At 42.5% G+C, this 21923-nt stretch overlaps 1 protein-coding gene across 2 annotated transcripts in view; it reads left to right on the forward strand.

Moving 5' to 3' along the window:
- The window catches only part of COP1 (COP1 E3 ubiquitin ligase), a 440422-nt gene that overhangs the window by 268470 nt on the left and 150029 nt on the right, over positions 1-21923 (forward strand). The window lies entirely within an intron of this gene.

The raw sequence follows: 21923 nt of genomic DNA on the forward strand, positions 1-21923 counted from the left end.
GTAGGTGGAAATCAGTTATTTACGTTTTCGGATAATATAAGGACTAGGGGACACTCCATGAAGTTAGCAAGTAGCACATGTAAAACCAATCTGAGAAAATTCTTTCCCTAAACGCACATTTAAGCTCTGGAATTTGTTGCCAGAGATGTGGTTAGTGCAGTTAGTGTAGCTGGGTTTAAAAAAGGTTTGGATAAGTTCTTGGATGAGAAGTCCATTAACTGCTATTAATCAAGTTGACTTAGGGAATGGTCTCTGCTACTACTGGCATCAGTAGCATGGGATTTTCATAATGTTTGGGTACTTGCCAGGTTCTTATGGCCTGGATTGACCATTCTTGGAAACAGGATGCTGGGCTTGATGGACCCTTGGGTCTGACCCAGTATGGCAATTTCTTATATTCTTATATTTTGGGACTAAGTTCAAGTCTTGGGTCATAGGAAATATTGCAGTTTTGAATTAAGTGGCCCTCCCTAATGAGGGGGTAGGAATTGGCCTATTGTGTTTTAACAATTATTAAAGTTCAAATTAGATTAATATAAATGTTTGTGGGATGTCAAACTTCCAAAACTAATTTTTTTTTCTGATGGCCACTATTGGTCAGAGCAAATGCAAGACAGTAATAATAATCTAACTAAGCAAATCCAAACTTTAACTTTTATACATACCATGCTACCACACACACCATCATTACACTTACACATACCCTTTCTGTTATTCATAATCACCCTCACAAGTAAGGAAACTTCTTGTTGAGGTGTTACCAGTCTTTTGTTAGTTTCATTGGCTGTTTGCTCTAGTTCATAGTTGGGAATATAGTAAAGTATAAGTTTGTACCAACTAAATGGATCTGATATGGTTAGTCATTTTTTCACTTGATGAGGATGGGTATCTGGATGATAACTGGAAGCAGAAGTAATCATGTAAATGTTGACATAATGGACAGAAGTTGGAAATGGTGTACTTAAATGTGTATGAAAGATAACCTTCTTTTAAAGCTTTTTTGAAAGACACCTGCAGTTTTTATAGTTTTGTCCATTATCCAAATAGGGGGTATACTTGCAATTTCTTTCTTGAGAAGGATTTATGTGAATTTTATTTTGGAGGGAGGCCCTTTCAATGAATCATATAACTGGATTAAGATGAAGCATTTTCAAGGGCAAGATCACTGATAAGTATGGGAAACGATAACTATGGAAGCTTGCTGGGCAGAATGGATGGGCCATAGAGTCCTTTTCTGCTGTCACTTCTATGTTTCTATGTTCAAAACTTTGTTTTGCACAGAATCCCCCCACTAATAAACTAGAAATAATTATACACAGTTCAGGACCACTAGCAATCTCATGATGCTAGTGGTCCTTCTTGGAGGAGAAGTCCATTACCTGCTATTAAGTTCACTTAGAGAATAGCCACTGCCATTAGCAATGGTTACATGGAATAGACTTAGTTTTTGGGTACTTGCCAGGTTCTTATGGCCTGGATTGGCCACTGTTGGAAACAGGATGCTGGGCTTGATGGACCCTTGGTCTGACCCAGTATGGCATGTTCTTATGTTCTTAAAATTTGGAGCAGTGTATAGGTCAAAGAAGGTTGTACTAGGGCCCCATGATTGGGGACACAATTGAGGTGCACTATATGATCATGTGGAAGGATCCAGGATTTATATCACAAGGGTTATATGAGGTAAAGAATGAGATGCTCTGCGGGAAATTGCGCACCATTCCTTTTTGTGCTATGACTGGTTCTAGCCTGAGGCATCAATCTTGGTACTATTAGCTTCATGATTTCACTGATTTTTTCCAAAGGAAAAAGCATCTTCGTTGTCAAATTACTGCAGACTTTTTTTTTTCTCTTTATAGAATGAGAGAGGTCCTGTGGATTGTAAGAGGATTTAGTTAGAACGATGTATACATTTTCTTGCTGCCTAGAGTCCATATCTAGGTATATAACCTTTTTACTCTATTCTAAGAGGTGACAAGTTATTCAGTGCCGTTTTATAGCCCGCTGTGTCAAAGCTTTCAATAAGTCAATAAAAAAAAAAAAAGTACCCTGTGTCAAGCTCATTATCCATAGCCCAGTGAATGTCGTCTGTAACCTCAAGCAATGGATTGTAGCCTGTCAAATGGGATTTTTTTTTTTTTTTTAAAGAAAAAGGCATGTTAGCAAGGACAGGAGGGGAAGGCTCTTTCCAAAGTACAGGGAAGGAGCTATGTGTAAACAAATACATACTGTAAATTAGCATCAGTCACTTAATTTCTTCTTTGCATTTGTTTGTGGAGAAGATATTTGTATTGTGCCTGGGGCTAATATAGTCAGGTTCTCACCTAGAGAATGACAAAAAAAAAACTTGTAAAATTTTCAGATCTTATTTAAATGTTTATGCATATGTTTCTTTTCTCATATTAAAGCAGCAGAGGATTCTGTAGCCTTGTGACTCTAAAAATCAATGTGGCTTTCTTTTAATTTTTTCTTAAAGGAGTTTTATAGATTCTTTTAATTAATATCTGCCATAAGCATCACAGGCTGTCTGATTTTTTTTTCTTGGGATGGAGGTAAGATTCTGTGTCCACTTGTTTCCAGAGTAAATATATTTTGCATAAATTCCTGCTCTTTATACTCACATTTGTTCTCATTTATACACTTTTTTAAACATGCCATATGAGTTATGCAGACTTATTCTCCCATATACACATGAAAGGGGTTTTTTTGGGGTTTTTTTCCTAACTTCCTGTTCAGATCAGACCCACTTCCAACCTTGGACTCCTTTGCCCAACATTTTATTTATTTATTTATTTATTTAAAATTTTTATATACCGGCATTCATGATACAATCACATCATGCCGGTTTACATAGAACAGGGGTGTACAAAGAACAAATGAGTAACCTATTAGTGAGGAGGAAGCAGTTACAAATAACAAGGTACTAGAACTGGGAGTAGAGAAGAAAGGGAGAGGATAACATTAGATAAAGATATTTTACATTAAATTAACATTTTTACAATGGGAGGTAGTTCAACAGGCTGCAGGGGTTAATCAGTGTCCGGGAATGCTTTTTTGAACAGCCAGGTCTTAAGTCTTATCCTGAAGATTGGGAGGCTGGGTTCTTGTCTGAGGTCTGGTGGGATGGAGTTCCATAAAAGGGGAGAAAAACATTGGAGAACAGGTCTCCTGTATGCATATCCTCCTCTTCCGCTGATCATGAAGACTCTTTTGAAGCTCCAGCAGGACCAGGGGACCATGATTCTTGTCGTCCCTTATTGGCCCAGACAGGTCCCGCTCTGTCGGGACTTGTCAGTCAGAGAGCCCATCCATCTGGGGACCTCTCCTGATTTGATCACTCAGGATTGGGGCAGACTGCGCTATCCAAACTTCCAAACATTAACCCTGATGGCCTGGATGTTGAGTGCCTAGTCCTACAACCCCTAGACCTCTCTGATGTGCCTCAGGTGCTGGTAGCTTCCAGGAAGCCTTCCACAAGAAAGTATTTCCAACTGAAATGGAGAAGGTTTTCCATCTAGTGCGAAGGACATGGTTTAGATCCATTCACCTGCCCCACTCTGAGACTCTTGAATTATTTGTGGCACTTTTCTGAGGCTGGCCTTAAAACCACCTCCGTAAGAGTTCACCTGAACACAGTCAGTGCTTACCATCGAGGTGTTGCTAGCATGCCCATCTCCGTTCAGCCCTTAGGTCACTTTCTGCAGGGCCTGCTTCAACTGAAACACCCCCCCCCCGCCCCCCCCATCCTCTTGTGTCCTGGGACCTTAATGTGGTCTTGGCATGGCTCATGCGGGATCATTTCGAGCCTATGCGCTCCTGCGATCTGAAGTTCCTCACTTGGAAGGTCCTCTTCCTGGTGGCGGTCACTTCGGCTTGCAGGGTTAATGAACTTCAGGCCTTGATCACATATCTGCCCTTCACAACATTTTTTTCATGATACGATGCGTCTGCAGCACCACCCTAAGTTCCTACCTAAAGTGGTGACTGGTTTTCACCTTACAGTCCATTGTGCTGCCCACCTTTTTTCCAAGGCCTCATTCTCATCAGGGTGAGTGGGCTTTCCTACGTTGGATTGCAAAAGGCCCAGCCTTCTATTTAGAATGCACAACGAGCCACAGACAACCCAACCAGCTCTCTCTATCTTTCGATAAGAATAGATTAGGAGAGGTGGTGGGCAAACAAACTTTGTCCAATTGGCTAGCAGATTGTCTCCTTCTGCTATGCACAAGCGGGCCTTCAGCTGGGAGGCCGAGTCAAAGCTCACTCTGTGAGGGCTATGGCAGCGTCAGTGGCCCACTTATGGGCAGTCCCAGTTGCTGAAATCTGCAGGGCTGTGATGTGGAGTTCTCTGCAGACATTCGCAGCCCACTACTGCTTGGACAAGGATGGTTGGCAAGATAGCAACTTTGGCCAATCTGTCCTTCACAACCTCTTCCAGGCTTAAACCCAACTCTCCCTACCTAAGGCCCATTGTTAGGGTTCAGGCTGCCTCCCTCTGTTACCAACAGCACAGTAATTTTTGTGCCCGTTGGTCATTGTTGAATCTGGGAGCAACATGTTGCTTGATATTCACCCACATGTGAAGACCACCACCATCCTGTTTGTCCTAGGAGAAAGAGTTGCTTAACTGTAATAGGTGTTCTCCTAGGACAGCAGGATGTTAGCCCTCAGGAAGCCCACCTGCCACTCCACGGAGTTGGGTTCTCTTGCATTTTTATTTTATTTTTTCATTCATGAGTTCTATGTTACAAGACTGAAGGGGGACCTTGCGTGGACGCACAGATAGTGGTATGCTGCTACAAATAAAAACAAGTCATCTTTACTATATAAACTTTTAGTATGCCACATGCTGCCCCAACCCACAGTGTAGGGTGGTGGATGCCTGGAATGCCCTTCCGGAGGAAGTGGTGAAGTCTAAAACTGTGAAGGACTTCAAAGGGGTGTGGGATAAACACTGTGGGTCCATCAAGTCTAGAGGACGTGAATAAAGAGGAAGCAGCAAAACACTGCACGGAGCGGCAGTAGCCACAGAGGCATTCACGGAGCAGGATGCCAGTGGTTGGTGTTCCACCTTCACGGAGCGGAAGGATGGAGGGCTGCCATCTCCAAAAAAAAACCAAAAAACAAACAGGGGTGGGTAAGAGTATGGGGCAGGGGTGTGGCCTGCTTGTTGCAGCGGTTGCTACCCCTAATTGAGCTGGATGTTCACTTGGATGCAGATCCGGTGCTGCTCTCTACATTGGTGGTGGGGTGGAGGGGAATTAGGGCTGGAGGGTACTGGAAGCCAATAGTAACAGGTGGGTGAGAGAAAAAGATTTAAAAAAAAAAATGAAGTGCGTAGCTTGCTGGGCAGACTGGATGGGCCATTTGGGCTTCTTCTGCCGTCATTTCTATGTTTCTTCATTACACCAGGTTTTGAGCAATATATTGAAGTTGACTATATGACCTAACCTTTCCCTTCCCTTTCCATGAACAGGTAACCATTCTGAAAAGACAGTCTGAACAGTGTATCTAAGTTGCTTCCCTATATTTGGGAAATTTCTCTCTACTTTTTTGGATGCTGTTTCTAGTGAGGTCATTAATCCCCAGATTTTATTTATTTATTTAACTTCTTTTACTATACCGATACTCAAGACCAGGTCTTATCGTACCGGTTTACAATGGAACAGGGGGAAAACCAATTAACAACTAGGTAGAAGGTAAAGTTACATCAAACAGGGAGCGAAAAAACATGGGAGATGGAAGACAGGACAGAGTTTAAACTATAACAACTGGAGAATGATAAATATAATCAACAAAACAATATATTAGTGATACATAAACAGAGATTTGTCCTAGGCGATTGTTAACATGGTATGTCCAGAGGGAGGAGGAGAGGCGGGGAGGTGAGTAGGGGGGGAGAGGGAGGGGGGGAGGGATTAGGGAGAGGTCGAAGGGTGAGAGTCAGTGTTGGTTGAATGAGGTTCCTTCAACGGTAGGCTTGTGCGAACAGCCAGGTTTTCAGTTTCTTTCTGAATGTTAGATGGCATTGTTCCTGGAATAAGTCTTGGGGAAGCGAATTCCAATGTAGTGGACCTGCTGTCGAAAGTGCTCGTTTGTGAATAGAGTTGTGGACCGAGGATTTGTTGGGGGGGGGCCTTGAGCGAACCTTTGTAGGCAGTTCTGATCGGCCTTGCGGAAGTATGTAGTTCGAGAGGGAAGGTGAGTTGGAGTGTGGATTGCTGGTAGACGGATTTGTGGATGATAGTGAGAGCTTTGAAAAGTATTCTATATTGGATGGGAAGCCAGTGTAAGATTTTTAAGATTGGAGTGATATGGTCCTTGCGCCGTGTGTTTGTAAGAATCCTGGCCGCTGCGTTTTGCAGCATCTGTAGAGGTTTGGTAGAAGAGGCGGGGAGACCGAGTAGTAGAGCGTTACAATAGTCGATCTTTGAAAACAGTATGGCTTGAAGCACTGAACGGAAATCCTGGAAGTGTAAGAGCGGTCTTAGTTGCTTCAGGACCTGTAGCTTGAAGAAGCATTCTTTGGTTGTAGCGTTAATTAATTTTTTGAAATTCATTCTAGAGTCAAGGGTGGCCCCAAGGTCTCTGACCTGGCTTGCTAGTGGGATAATTGCATTATTGGCGAAGGGGTTGTTATCGCTAGGGGAGATAACCAGGAGTTCCGTTTTGGACGTATTTAGGACCAGGTTGAGACTTGAGAGAAGACGGTTGATGGCGTGTAAGCAGTTGTTCCAAAAATTTAGAGTAGAGGAGATGGGGTCCGAGATGGGGATTATTATGTGCACATCGTCCGTGTATATAAAATGGGTGAGGTTGAGGCTATTGAGTAGCTGGCATAAAGGGAGTAGATATATATTGAACAGGGTAGGGGAAAGTGAAGAACCTTGTGGTACTCCTTGTTTTGAAGGAATGGGGTTGGATTCTTTGTCATTTATTTTAACTTTGTAGTGCCTGTTCAGAAAGGATTTAAACCAGAGCAGTGCCGAGCCAGAGATGCCTATTTCCATTAGACGGTTGATGAGGATGGCATGATTTACCGTGTCGAACGCCGCGGAAATATCTAGTAGGGCTAGAAGGTATGATTGTCCCTTGTCAAGGTCCATCAGGATGTTGTCCGTTAAGGAAAGAAGGAGGGATTCTGTGTTTAGGCGTTTCCTGAATCCGAATTGAGAGGGGTATAGAATATTGTGAGAGTCAAGGTAGTCAGTGAGTCGGATGTTGACAAGCTTTTCCATTAGTTTAGCTATAAAAGGTAGGTTTGCGATGGGGCGGAAATTTACAGGGTTGGCTGGGTCCAGGTTGGGTTTTTTTAGTAAGGGTTTCAGCGAAGCAATTTTTAAAGAGTCAGGGACAGATCCTTGATTGAGGGAGCAATTTATGATGTCTGCCAGAGGTTTGGCAATAGTGTTAGGAATGGTGAGAAGGAGTTTGGTCGGTATTTGGTCCAATGGATGTGAAGAGGGTTTCATTTTCTTGATTATCGATTCTATTTCCAGGGATGATGTAGGTTCAAGAGATTCTAGCATCTGTTTGAGGATAGTTGGTGATGGATTTTGGCTTGGAGGTTGTGAGGGGATAGATGAAGTGTTGGATGTTGCCATGGGGGCAAGTAGGTTTTTGATTTTGTTGTCAAAGAAAATTGCCAACTCTGTAGATTTGTTTTGGGCTTCTTCTGAGAAGGTAGGGGGAATGGGGGTGGTAAGGGCTGCCACATATGAGAACAGAGTTTTAGGGTCGTATAAGAAGCCGTGTATTTTTTTGGCATAGAAATCTCGTTTGGTGCGGGTGATGGATGTCCTATAGAAGATCATTGCTGTTTTGTAAGAAGCCAGTGAGGTAGGGGAGGGATCTTTCCGCCAGCGTTGTTCTTTGTGTTGTAGGTCTTGTTTGAGTTTTCTTAATTCAGTTGAGAACCATGGTTTTTTGTTCATGCGTGCCAGGTTGATGACTTTTGAGGATAAGGGCAAGATTATGTTTGCTACTGAGTGGGTGATGGTTTGCTAGGAGTTAATGGCGGTATCAGCATCAGAGAGGTCCAGTTTGGTTAGGTCTTTGGCAAGGCTGTTGTTGAGAGTGTCCATGGAACAAGGTTTCCTGAACTGGATGGTGGATTTAGTTGCAATGGTGGTCTGTTTTTGTTTTATGGATAATTCTGTAACTATCAGCGAATGATCTGACCAGGGGATGGGGGAGCAGGAAGGAGGGGAGATGGGCGAGATGGATAAAATGCCTTAAATTCCTTACACTCTTCCTTAATTGTATTGACAATTTGGTTAGAATTTCTGCCAGCTGAGGATATCTGTATTGGTCATCTTACATTTTGAGTCTAAGTAATATATAAACATTGAGCCAGGTTTTACTTAAGCTGATATTTTACCCAAATATAACTCTACTATAGGAAAAATGACATTAAAAATGTTGGAAATGCAAGTCACACAGTACTCCTCTAATAGAACATCCCTGTGGCTCAGTTAACCGTAATTAGCTGAAAGCATCCAATTGAAACTTGGAAAAAATTCTTATCCTCTACTTTTTTCCCTTGTTTTTTACACCCTGTCCTGTTTGACTTGCACAGATGATACTTGTACTTTTGCTACCCAAGAGTGTTTCAGTAAAGTCTCCTCTAAGACTTACTCCCAGCACCTCTCCTTTGGTTGATAGGGTTTGCTGCAGCAGCAACAGATGTCTTTGCTCCCCCTCAAATGTTCAATGAGTTGTCTCCATGGCACACCCAATCCCCAGTAAGTCCTGATGGAGAGTAGACACAAAAGAAGCTCAAAAATGATCTGAGCCACAGGATCATCCCAAGTTCAGTTTTTGTTGAGCCATGCACCCGTCTACATGTTGGTGGGGGATTCAGTCATATAAAATCTTGATACTTTCCTTGTATGTATGTTTCTGAAGTATTGTGATTATAGAACATTTTGCAGTCTAGCCTAGACAGAAGACTCTGTATATGACATTTTTTAGAAATAAAAATTGAAAAAACTGAATTGTAATACTCATCGAGTAGTGCATTGAGTTGTAAAATTGACTAGCAAGTGACCTTTTCAGGAATGAGGCTTCTAAATGAATTCATTCTCCTTGCATAAAAGCAAAACTCCATGTCCTAAAGTAGTGGTGCCTTGTAAACAAACTTGAGATTTGGCCTAGTAAGAGAAATGCATTATAAATTAGAATCTTATGGATCAACAATTTCTACTGTTTTATTACAATATGAGAAAACCCTCAATTGCTTGAAAATTGGACAAGTGACCAAAAATATTAACTTGCTCAAGTTTTCCTTTATTTTGTATCATCTACCACCTACATATTTATTATACTCAGTGTCCCCTCGTGTCATGCCTCTTTAGCTTGATCTGGCTCTGTGTAATATGTTCACAAATGATTCAGCACAGCCACATTTTCCCACCCCAGCCAACCATTCAGCATGCATCACGCATTACTTGCCCAGTTATATAAGTAACAAGCCCTAAAATATACAATCGGTACTTTTTGTACTCCCTGATGCAATCATTATACCAAAACATTTTCTCAACGCACAATTTTTACTCATCCCTATTTTTTTCAAATGTTCTTTTGACTGTAACTTAAGGTTCACATTCTTTTCAACATTTCTAAAATTGTGAGCAGACAAGACAGCTGGTTTTCATTTCAAGCCTAACCCTAATTTTGTGCAAAAAGAAGAGGCTATATTTTCTAGTTTGAATTGTTTGGCTGTAATTTTGATTTCAAGGTTTATTATAGTAGAGAACAATTTATCTAGAATGGTCAGGACCATGGCCATTCCAAATAATACATTTTTCCTGATAATTGGAATTCCCCCTTATTAAAACAAAAATCAAAAGTGAAACAGCTGTAAAAAGTTCATCTGTTTGAACACCAAATAAACCAGGGGTCACCTGGCTCATACCATCAATATTGTGAAAATATTGTGTCCTAAACATCATCTGGGGGAAGAGAAGCTTTTCCTTCAGAGGATGTGACAGATTGTCAAAGCTGTTCTCACAGGACAAGCAGGATGGTTGTCCTCACAAATGGGTGACATCGAGGATGGAGCCCAACCACGGAAAACTTCTGTCAAAGTTTCAGGAACTTTGACTGGCCCCTACTGGGCATGCCCAGCACGGCACTAACCCTGCAGCCAGCAGGGCTCTCCCTTCAGTCTTCTTTTTTCCGCGTAGCAGTTGCCACGCGGTTAAGGATCTCTTACCACATTCCTGACAGGAATTCTTTAAACTAATTCTTGAAGAAAAATTTGCCCCTTAGGAGTCTCCCTTCTTCAAATCTTTCCTCCGCGGGACTTTGGTAAGTTTTTGCCATAGTTTTGGTCGGCTACCGTCGAGTTCGACCCTCGAGGCCTGTTGGCAGTCGACCATCCCGCGGCTAAATTTTGGCATACGGCCATGGCGTCGGGGTTCAGTCGGTGCCCGGGACTGTACACGTACTATGTCCATCACAGACCCACATAGAGTCTGTGTTTTGTGTTTAGGGAGTGAGCATGATGTCCTGACTTGCACCAAATGTGCCTTAATGACACCAAAAGGTCGCAAAGCCAGAATGGAGAAGATGGGACTCCTTTTCCATGCTCACACTCCGACGCCATCGATTGCATTGACGTCATCGGAACCGGCACCGTCGAAATCTCATCATCATCGACAGCCTCCCGGTGACAGTCCGCCATCGACGACTTCACGGCCATCGACTCATGTCACTTCCCCCAAAGATCGAGGGGATCGGAAAGAGAAACATCGCCATCGACGTCATAAGTCTCGGACCGTCGAGGAATCGAAGTCATCGACCTCAGTACTGTCCGAGCCTCCTCCAAAGAAGTCTCGACCAGAAGTGGACGGTGCCACTTCTGGTCTCGCAGACATTGAGGCAACCCTCACCCCTTCGGGGTTTGGGAGCCGCGATTCCACCGGCGACTGTGGTCCCTCCGGCTCAGCCTCAGCCTCCCTCTCCCGTTGAGCCGGGTCTTGTTACCCCAGGTCTCCGGGTAGAACTGGACCGGCTGGTCCAGGAGGCCATCGACAAAGCGATGCTACGGTTCCAGACTCCTCCGGCACCGAGAATGGGAACTGGTCACCGACCCGATTCCAGCGGCACTGGCACCGCTGCTTGCCCGGATGGAAGCGCTCATGACTGCCCTTCCAAGACCCGGGTCACAGACAGCTTTCTCATCAGGTGGAGAAACACCGTACCGAATTCCCCCTTCGGGGGTAGTTCCATTGGTGCCATGTTGTCCCTCGCCACCGATACATTCCTCGGGGGCGATACGCACATCAGCTCCACCGATGACGGCACCGATTCCTTCGATGCCGACATCGATTCCTTCGATGCCGGCACGGGCACCGATGCCGACACCGATTCCATCAAGGACATTCTCGATGCCCCCGGTAATTCCTTCGAGTTTCTCGGAGCCTCAACCGGGGTCTTCAGGTATTCAGCCCCCTCATGGTCCTACAGGTCAGCAACCTGATCCCTATGACACCTGGGGTGATGATACCTCTACAGACACCGATGATTTGCCTTCACCACCCTCTCCTCCGGAAAGTAGAAAGCGTTCTCCCCCTGAGGACCTCTCTTTCATAAATTTTGTGAAGGAAATGTCGGAGTTGGTCCCTTTTCAGCTTCAATCGGAGCAAGATGACAGGCACCAGATGATGGAGTTGCTCCAATTCTTGGATGCCCCTAAAGTCATCACCTCTATTCCAATTCATCAGGTTTTTCTGGACCTTCTAAAAAAGAATTGGGAATCTCCTGGATCGGTTGCTCCAGTAAACAAAAAAGCTGACTCTACCTATCTTGTACAGTCAGCACCTGGCTTTCAGAAACCACAGCTAGACCACCACTCTGTTGTGGTAGAATGAGCTCAAAAGAAAGCTAAAAGAATTAAGCCACATTCTTCCATACCTCCTACTAAAGAAAATAAATTCCTAGATAGTATAGGTAGGAAAGTATACCAAGGAGCCATGCTGATTTCCAGAGTAGCCTCTTATCAGCTATATATAACCCAATACAATAGGGTCATCCTTAAACAGATACAGGAGTACTCAGATGCCTTACCAGAACAGTTTCAGCCACAACTTCAATCCCTACTAAATAAAGGGTTTGAAGCTGGGAAGCACGAGATAAGAACAGCTTATGACGTTTTTGATGCTTCCACTAGACTTTCTGCTATGGCCATCTCCGCCAGACGCTGGGCTTGGCTTAAGTCGTCTGACCTTCGCCCGGAAGTTCAGGACAGGCTCTCTGACTTGCCCTGTATAGGGGACAATTTATTTGGAGAGCAAATTCAGCAAATTGTTGCTGAATTGAAGGATCATCATGAGACACTTAAACAGCTCTCATCCATTCCTTCTGACTTACCTTCTAAACAGCCGTTTAAGAAGGATCCAAAAAAGTCATTCTTCCGTCCACGGAAGTATTATCCCCCACTAGCCAAGTCTAGGTCTGTGAGGCCTTATCATAAATCGCAGCCTCGCCAGTCTCGTAAACAAAAGCCCGCAGCAGCTCCACAACCTGGTCCTGCATCGGGTTTTTGACTTTCAATTAGAGAGCAGATGCCACATCCCTCTTCCTACTATATCAGTAGGGGGTCGGTTAAGCCATTTTTTAGAAAAATGGCATCACATCACCACAGATCAATGGGTGAGAGCGATAATTGCACAGGGTTACCACCTCAACTTCCTGACTCTCCCTTCGGACTCCCCACCCCTACAGGCGTGGAGACTCACCGATCACTCCATTCTTCTAGAGCAGGAAGTTTCCCTTCTCCAGTCAAATGCTATAGAACCCGTTCCTCCCTCACAACAAGGACTAGGGTTCTATTCCAGGTACTTTCTGATCCCAAAAAAGTCAGGAGGTCTTCGACCAATCCTGGACCTACGGGCTCTCAACAAATACCTTTACAGAGAGAAGTTCAAGATGGTAACCCTGGGATCGCTTCTCCCTCTGCTGCAAAGAGGGGACTGGCTTTGCTCTCTAGACCTAAAAGACGCCTATACTCACATTGCGATAACTCAATCTCATCGCAAATACCTCCGGTTTTTAGTAGGCTGAAATCACTACCAATATCGAGTGCTCCCTTTCGGCCTGGCATCCGTACCACGAGTTTTTACCAAATGCCTCGTGGTGGTTGCAGCTTTTCTCAGGAAGGAAGGTGTCCACGTCTACCCCTACCTGGACGATTGGTTAATCAGGGCCCCAACCCAGCAATTCGCTCGGTCCTCCCTGACCCTGACAATTCGAACTCTGCTTTCTCTAGGGTTTCTTGTCAATTACGAGAAATCCTGCTTAATCCCATCTCAGACCTTATCCTTCATTGGGGCAGACTTGAACACCTTACAGGCAAAAGCCTTCCTTCCTTATCAACGAGTCCAAATCCTTGTGTCTCTAGCTTGCCAGTTGCAGTCTCAACACACAGCAACAGCTCGCCAGTTCCTCATTCTGCTGGGACACATGGCCTCCTCAATTCATGTGACTCCCATGGCCCGCCTGGCCATGAGAGTCATGCAATGGACTCTGAGATCACAATGGATCCAAGCTGTTCAGCCTCTGTCCTCCATTGTTCGCATCACCGATGCACTCCGTCTGTCTCTTGCCTGGTGGACAAGTCAATTCAACCTCCTACGGGGCCTGCCTTTTCACCTACCAGATCCTCAAATAATTCTTACAACTGATGCTTCCAACGTCGGTTGGGGAGCCCATGTAAACAATTTACAAACCCAAGGATTCTGGTCTCCAGAGGAAGCCAAACATCAGATAAACTTCCTGGAACTTCGAGCAATACGATATGCTCTCAGGACTTTTCAAGATTGCCTATCAACCCATGTCATCTTGATTCAGACGGACAGCCAAGTGACCATGTGGTACATAAACAAGCAGGGGGGCACAGGTTCCTTTCTTTTGTGTCAGGAAGCTGCGCAGATTTGGGCAGAAGCCCTCTCCCGCTCCATGTACCTCAAGGCCACCTACTTGCTGGGAGCAGACAATGTATTGGCAGACCAGCTGAGCCGTGTCTTCCAACCACACGAGTGGTCACTCAATCCCTTGGTAGCGACCTCTCTTTTCCAGATATGGGGCTATCCCCATATAGACCTCTTTGCGTCCCCTCAGAACCACAAAGTGGACAATTACTGCTCTCTCATTCGGAGCCAGCACTCTCGGCCCAGGGATGCATTCTCCCTCAAGTGGACAACCGGTCTGCTTTATGCATTCCCTCCACTTCCTCTTCTGTCGAAGACTCTCGTGAAGCTACGTCAGGACAAGGGAACTATGATCCTGATAGCAACGCACTGGCCACGCCAAGTGTGGTTTCCCATACTTCAGGATCTCTCCATCCGCAGGCACATTCCTCTGGGAAAGGACCCGCATCTGATCACTCAAAACGATGGATGCCTCCTCCATCCCAATCTCCAAGCCTTGTCCCTGATGGCATGGATGTTGAAAGGTTAGTCCTTCAGCCATTTAACCTTTCGGATTCAGTTTCTCGTGTCCTCATCGCTTCACGAAAGCCTTCCACAAGGAAATCTTATTCCTACAAATGGAAAAAGTATACATCATGGTGCACTTCTCAGTCCCTTGATCCCCTTTCCTGTCCAATTTCTAAATTCTTGGACTATCTCTTGCATCTATCAGAATCAGGTCTAAAGACCTCTTCCATTAGAATGCAGGTCAGTGTGGTAGCCGCCTTTCATAAAGGTATCGGGGGTGTCCCTATTTCAGTACAACCCCTTGTAACACGCTTTCTTAAAGGATTGCTCTATTTGAAGCCACGTTTACGTCCTCCGGCCCCATCTTGGGACCTTAATCTGGTTCTTGGTCGCCTTATGAAACCACCTTTCGAACCTCTTCACTCCTGTGACCTAAAATATCTCACATGGAAAGTGTTATTCCTTTTGGCTATCACTTCAGCTCACAGGGTTAGTGAACTACAGGCCCTAGTTACCTATCCGCCTTACACTAAACTCCTGCAGGACCGGGCGGTACTCTGCACTCACCCTAAATTCTTATCTAAGGTAGTTTCGGAGTTTCATATCAATCCATCATACTACCTGTCTTCTTTCCCAGGCCCCACTCCAACTCCGGGGAACAGACTCTGCATACCCTTGACTGTAAACGGGCTCTAGCATTTTATCTAGACCGTACAGTTGCCCACAGGAAGAACACTCAATTATTCGTCTCTTTCCATCCTAACAAGTTAGGGCAACCTGTGGGTAAGCAGGCTCTTTCCTCCTGGTTGGCGGACTGCATCTCCTTTTGCTATCAGCAAGCTGGCATTCCTTTCCAAGACCGTGGTAAAGCACACTTTGTGAGGGCCATGGCGACTTCAGTAGCGCACCTTCGATTGGTGCCGCTTCCTGACATCTGCAAGGCTGCCACCTGGAGTTCCCTCCATACATTTGCAGCCCATTATTGCCTGGACAAAGCCGGAAGACAGGATTCCATCTTCGGCCAATCTGTCTTGCGTAACCTTTTTCCAGCATAAGGTACCAACACCCTTCCACCTTCTCGGTAGGGTGCGGATGCCCTCTACCAAATTACACCCCAGTTGTTGTGCCTGTTGCACGCCGTTGGGTACATTTGGTGCACGATAGGACATCCTCAACTCTGTACTCACCCATTTGTGAGGACAACCATCCTGCTTGTCCTGTGAGAAAGCAAATGTTGCTTACCTGATGTAACAGCTGTTCTCACAGGACAGCAGGATGTTAGTCCTCACGAAACCCGCCCACCACCCCGCGGTGTTGGGTTCGTTTTTTCTTATGTTATTTTTCGGCACTGCATGTAGCTTTGAAACAAGACTGAAGGGAGACCCCTGCTGCCTACAGGGTTAGTGCCGTGCTGGGCATGCCCAGTAGGGGCCAGTCAAAGTTCCTGAAACTTTGACAGAAGTTTTCCGTGGTTGGGCTCCATCCTCGATGTCACCCATTTGTGAGGACTAACATCCTGCTGTCCTGTGAGAACACCTGTTACATCAGGTAAGCAACATTTGCTTCATTCCTTTCTTTAAAAGAAATGGAATGACTTTATACACACAAATAGGCAACACATGAAAACCACAATTATTTTGGAAAACTAGTAAAGTTGTTTTGTTTTAAGAGGAGAAATATCTTGTTTAATCGGGTGAAATATCCATATGAATAAGACTATTTTATAATTGGAAGACACATTAAAATTAGCTAAAGCCAAATTGGTTAGGCATTTGAATGATCAAAATAAAGCAGAGTATAATTCCATTAGAGAGAGTCTGAATGCTTGTCTTCATCAAAGGGCATAAAAGATGTTCCAACATTTAGAGCATAACTTCTTCCATTTTGGCAATAAAGCTGGAAAATATTTAGCTGTTGCAGTAGGGATCAGACATGGGAAGAATTTTATTGAAAAATTAAAAACTAAACAAGGTTTCCAAGAAGGGAGAGATCTGTAAAGTTTTTAAAACCCTCATTGAACCTCTTTATTCTGATGATAACCCTTGGAGGGAAGCAGGAGGAAGGTAGTTTTTATAGATCCTATTAATTCATTTATTCATTAATACCAGTAAAACCCGTGTCCTTGACGGGTTCTTATATTACTATTATAAAATTTTGAAGTCTTATCTAATAGGACCCATGAGTAGATTCTATGAAGATGCTCTGAAGAGTGATGCTTTCTCCCAAAATTTTAATAAAGCCCACATCATAATCTTACCCAAACCAGGGAAATATGTTACTTCCGTCTTCCTGTAGACTCATATCACTGATAAACTGTGATCTGAAGATTTTTGCCAAAGCTCTTGCGGATAGGTTGTCATTTATTTTTCCATCCATTACTTGTCAAGTGGGCTTTGTAAAGGGAAGATCAGCTGGTACATATAATAAAATTGGCAGCAGCTATGGAATTATGTCAACAGAATCAAATTCTAGCTTTTGGTCTCCTGGCCTTACATGTTCTCAGTACTCCAAAGGAATATACTGCGATATATCTCAATGCTATACAAGGAGCCAATTTCCAATATCATAGCAAACTGCTTTAAATCTTCCAACTTCTTGATTCATAGGGTCTGTCAAGGCTGCCCATCATTTCTTCTGTTATATATGATCTCCATAGACCCCTTTCTGAGGAAAATAGATATGGATGTAAGCATTAGGGGGTTTTGTAGAGGGTCCCAAACCTTTAAGGTGTCTGCCTTTGCTGCTGATGTGTTGATCTTTCTTAGAAAACCAAAGGATTCTTTGGAAAAAGTATTGAGTATCCAGCAGTGGTTCAGAAAATTTTCAGGATTGAAAATTAATCAAGTCCGAATTCTTAGATGCGTATGGTAATTTGAAGGATTCTTGGAGGCAGTTTCCCGCTGCAATGGGTCAAGAAGGAAATAAAGTATTTGGGGGGTTATAATTTCATCAAATATCTGCCCACTCTACAGTGTGAATGTGATCCCTCTATTGAAAAATAACTAAGTCATTAGCACATTGGTGTACGCTACCTTTATCACTAGTAACATACATTTACTGAAAATGATGGAAATAAAAAATGGCTTTATATAATGAAAATGTTACCCATCTGGTTAACCAAAGAGATCTTAAAAAAAAAAAAGACTTTTTAGAACTTTTTTGTGGAACAAAAAAGAAGGCAAGAATGTCATTGAATATTTTGATGAGACCTCTGACACAGGGGTTTTATACTATCCAAATTTGCAGTTATAATTTGGCCTGCATGCTAAGACATGTGGCGGATTGGGTGTGCACAATTTCTCATTTCTCACCACAGGAACTCTTACAGAACAGGTTTGGACTGATTTCCTTAAATGTGTTACCTCAAATTTACACAAGTCAAGATCTCAATAGTGTCGTCCTGCAGGAAAGCCTGGTTACTTCTCTGTAAACTGTTACAACATAGGGGCAGGCTTTCATCCCTCATGTATTAAGAACATGCCATACTGGGTCAGACCAAGGGTCCATCAAGCCCAGAATCCTGTTTCCAACAGTGGCCAATTCAGGCCATAAGAACCTGGCAAGTACCCAAAAACTAAGTCTATTCTATGCTACTGTTGCTAGTAATAGCAGTGACTATTTTCTAAGTCAACTTAATAGCAGGTAATGAACTTCTCCAAGAACTTATCCAATCCTTTTTTAAACACAGCTGTTCTAACTGCACTAACCACATCCTCTGGCAACAAATTCCAGAGTTTAATTGTACATTGAGTAAAAAGAACTTTCTCCGATTAGTTTTAAATATGCCACATGCTAACTTCATGGAGTGCCCCCTAGTCTTTCTATTATCAGAAAGAGTAAATAACTGATTCACATTAACCCATTCTAGACCTCTCATGATTTTAAATACCTATATCATATCCTCCCTCAGCAGTCTCTTCTCCAAGCTGAAAAGTCATGACCTCTTTAGTCTTTCCTCAAAGGGGAGCTGTTCCATTCCCTTTATCATTTTGGTCACCCTTCTCTGTACCTTCTCCATCGCAACTATATCTTTTTTGAGATGCGGCGACCAGAATTGTACACAGTATTCAAGGTGTGGTCTCACCATGGAGCGATAAGAGACATTATGACATTTTCTGTTTTATTCACCATTCCCTTTCTAATAATTCCCAGCATTCTGTTTGCTTTTTTGACTGCCACAGCACACTGAACCAATGATTTCAATGTGTTATCAACTATGATGCCTAGATCTTTCTTGGGTTTCTAGCTCCTAATATGGAACCTAACATTGTGTAATTATAGCATGGGTTATTTTTCCCTATATGCATCACCTTGCACTTATCCACATTAAATTTCATCTGCCATTTGGATGCCCAATTTTCCAGTCTCACAAGGTCTTCCTGCAATTTATCACAATCTGTTTCTGATTTAACTACTTTGAACAATTTTGCATCATGTGCAAATTTGATTACCTCACTTGTCGTATTTCTTTCCAGATCATTTACAAATATATTGAAAAGTACGGGTCCCAATACAGATTCCTGAAGCACTCCACTGCCCACTCCCTTCCACTGAGAAAATTGTCCATCTAATCCTACTCTGTTTCCTGTCTTTTAGCCAGTTTGTAATCCACTTTTCCTAGAAGCCTCTCTTAAGGAACTTTGTCAAATGCCTTCTGAAAATCCAAATATACTACATCTACCAGTTCACCTTTATCTACATGTTGATTAACTCCTTCAAAAAAAGTGAAGCAGGTTTGTGAGGCAAGACTTACCTTGGGTAAAACCATGCTGACTTTGTTCCATTAAACCATGTCTTTCTATATGTTCTATGATTTTGATGTTTAGAACACTTTCCACTATTTTTCCTGGCACTGAAGTCAGGCTAACTGGTCTGTAGTTTCCCGGATTGCCCCTGGAGCCCTTTTGAAATATTGGGGTTACATTAGCCACCCTCCAGTCTTCAGGTACAAAGGATGATTTTAATGATAGGTTACACATTTTTACTAAAAGGACTGAAATTTAATTTTTTAGTTCCTTCAGAACCCTGGGATGTATACCATCCGGTCCAGATGATTTACTACTCTTCAGTTTGTCAGTCAGGCCTACCACATCTTCTAGGTTCACCATGATTTGGTTCAGTCCATCTGAATCATTACCCATGAAAACCACCTCTGATATGGGTATCTTCCCAACATCCACTTCAGTAAACACTGAAGCAAAAAAATCATTTAATCTTTCTACGATGGCCTTATCTTCTCTAATTGCCCCTTTAACCTCTGATCATCTAACTGTCCAACTGACTCCCTCACAGGCTTTCTGTTGCGGATATATTTAAAGTTTTTACTGTGAGTTTTTGCCTCTACGGCCAACTTCTTTTCAAATTCTCTCTTAGCCTGTCTTATCAATGTCCTACATTTAACTTGCCAACATTTATGCTTTATCCTATTTTCTTCTGTTGAATCCTTCTTCCAATTTTTGAATGAAGATCTTTTGGCTAAAATAGCTTCTTTCACATCCCCTTTTAACCGTGCCGGTGATCGTTTTGCCTTCTTTCCACCTTTAATGTGTGGAATACATCTGGACTGTGCTTCTAGGATGGTATTTTTTTTTTTAACAATGACCACGCCTCTTGCACACTTTTTACCTTTGTAGCTGCTCCTCTCAGTTTTTCTGTGGGAATCCACATTTCTCTCCAGGTATCACTCTCCAGTCTTTCAGAGTTGGCACAGGAGGGGATTCAAAAGTGTTAAACAAATGTTTATTGCAAATTCTAATGTCATTCTTAACTTTCAAGAATTACAAGAGAAATTTACTATTCCAAGTAAGTTACAAATTTGCAAAGAATTCCTAAGAATATTTTGTTATGAGCTCCTTGGAGTACTTTCAGGAATCCTTCCCTGGCACAGTATTGAGAGACATTATTACAGGGCATGGATTAAAGAAACTTTGTTGCGTACTTTAACAAAATACAGAGTATAAAACCCGAGGAAGAATTTCCAGGTTTATCCAATAAATGGAATAGAGGGCTGGAATTTACTTATTGCTTTGCCTCGATTCCTTAAACTATACCAAATGTGATATTAAGAGAAATACAGTACAAATTCTTACATCAATACTATTTTTCATGGGATAGAGTATTTAGGGCAAAGATGTGCACTTCGGCTAAGTGCCTGTAATGTAATGAGGAGAAAGGTAATTACCTTCATGGATTCTGGTATTGTCTAGAGATTCAAAAATTCTAGGAAAAAGTAAGGTTATTTTGTTCACATTTACTCAATGTACCTCTTTTGAGAGACCCAAACATTTAGTTACTAGGACTCTGAGGGGAAATCTGAACTTGGGCCTAATAAAAATAATAATAAAATTAAAAAATAAAATTTTTCATAGAAGAGGTGGGTGTATTTGCAAAGAAAGTTTACAAGGAAAGGTCTGAAAGTTTGCAAGCTTTTTTCGGCATTCTCTAGTGATACTTTCCACATGGATAGAGTGCCTGAGTGTAGCCCAAAGGCATAGTAGAATGGTAAAATTATGTACTTTTGAGTTTCTTACAGCAAAATCTGTCTCAATAACATATTTTTTTATTTATTTAAGGCTTTTATATACTGGTGTTCGTATGTACATCACATCGGTTTACAGTTAACAAAAAGCAAAAAATGGAGAGAAAGGAGTAAGAGTTACATTGAACAATATACACAGTTGCATAGGGCAATATAAAGATAATGGTTGTACATTTTGTGTAAGAGGTAGCTAAGAAATTAAATAGGGGAGCAATGAGAAAGTAAATAACAAGAAACGAAATATGAACTATGTACAAGGAGGATTGTAAATTGCATGTAAGTGAATGGGTGGAAGAGGGGAATTAATTAAAGGCCTGCTTGAAGAGCCATGTAATTTCTTTTTGAATTTCTGTGTGCAGATGTAACAACTATGTTGAAAATATGGCAAAACATTTTGGACCAACTTTTCCCCATATTAAGGAATGTAATATTGAATTTGTAACTGTCCTTGACTATATGAACATATCCTGTAGTTGAGGGGTGTATTGGAACATGACTTGTATTTTTGCACTTAGGTCTGTGCTGGCATTGAGTCCGTTACAATGACGAAGGGTCTGGTGAACATACAGATTGCTTCTAATATAAGAATTTTGGGGGAAGGTAGGGGAGGGGTGGGATATAGGGAGGAAAAGGAACAATGAGTTTAAAACAAAGGAAATCACGCTTGGGTCTTGGTGTCTAGTTTATTTTCATTGATATATTCGATTTCTACTGCTTAGCTGTTAGATATTGTTAAATGTTAATATATCAATGTAAATCACGGTTTCCAAAAGAGCAAAAAATAAGTTTGAAATAAAAAACACACTATAACCATCTAACCCTGGGTATTTGCCTGATTTTAATGTTTGTATAACTTGCAACACAGTATATTGGGTTGTTTTATGATTTAAAATGCAAAAACAAAAACAAAAATGGAATTGTACTTGTGACTAAGTGAACCTGCTTCA

This window comes from Rhinatrema bivittatum, chromosome 10 (assembly GCF_901001135.1).
Source record: "Rhinatrema bivittatum chromosome 10, aRhiBiv1.1, whole genome shotgun sequence".
Lineage (NCBI taxonomy): Eukaryota > Metazoa > Chordata > Amphibia > Gymnophiona > Rhinatrematidae > Rhinatrema > Rhinatrema bivittatum.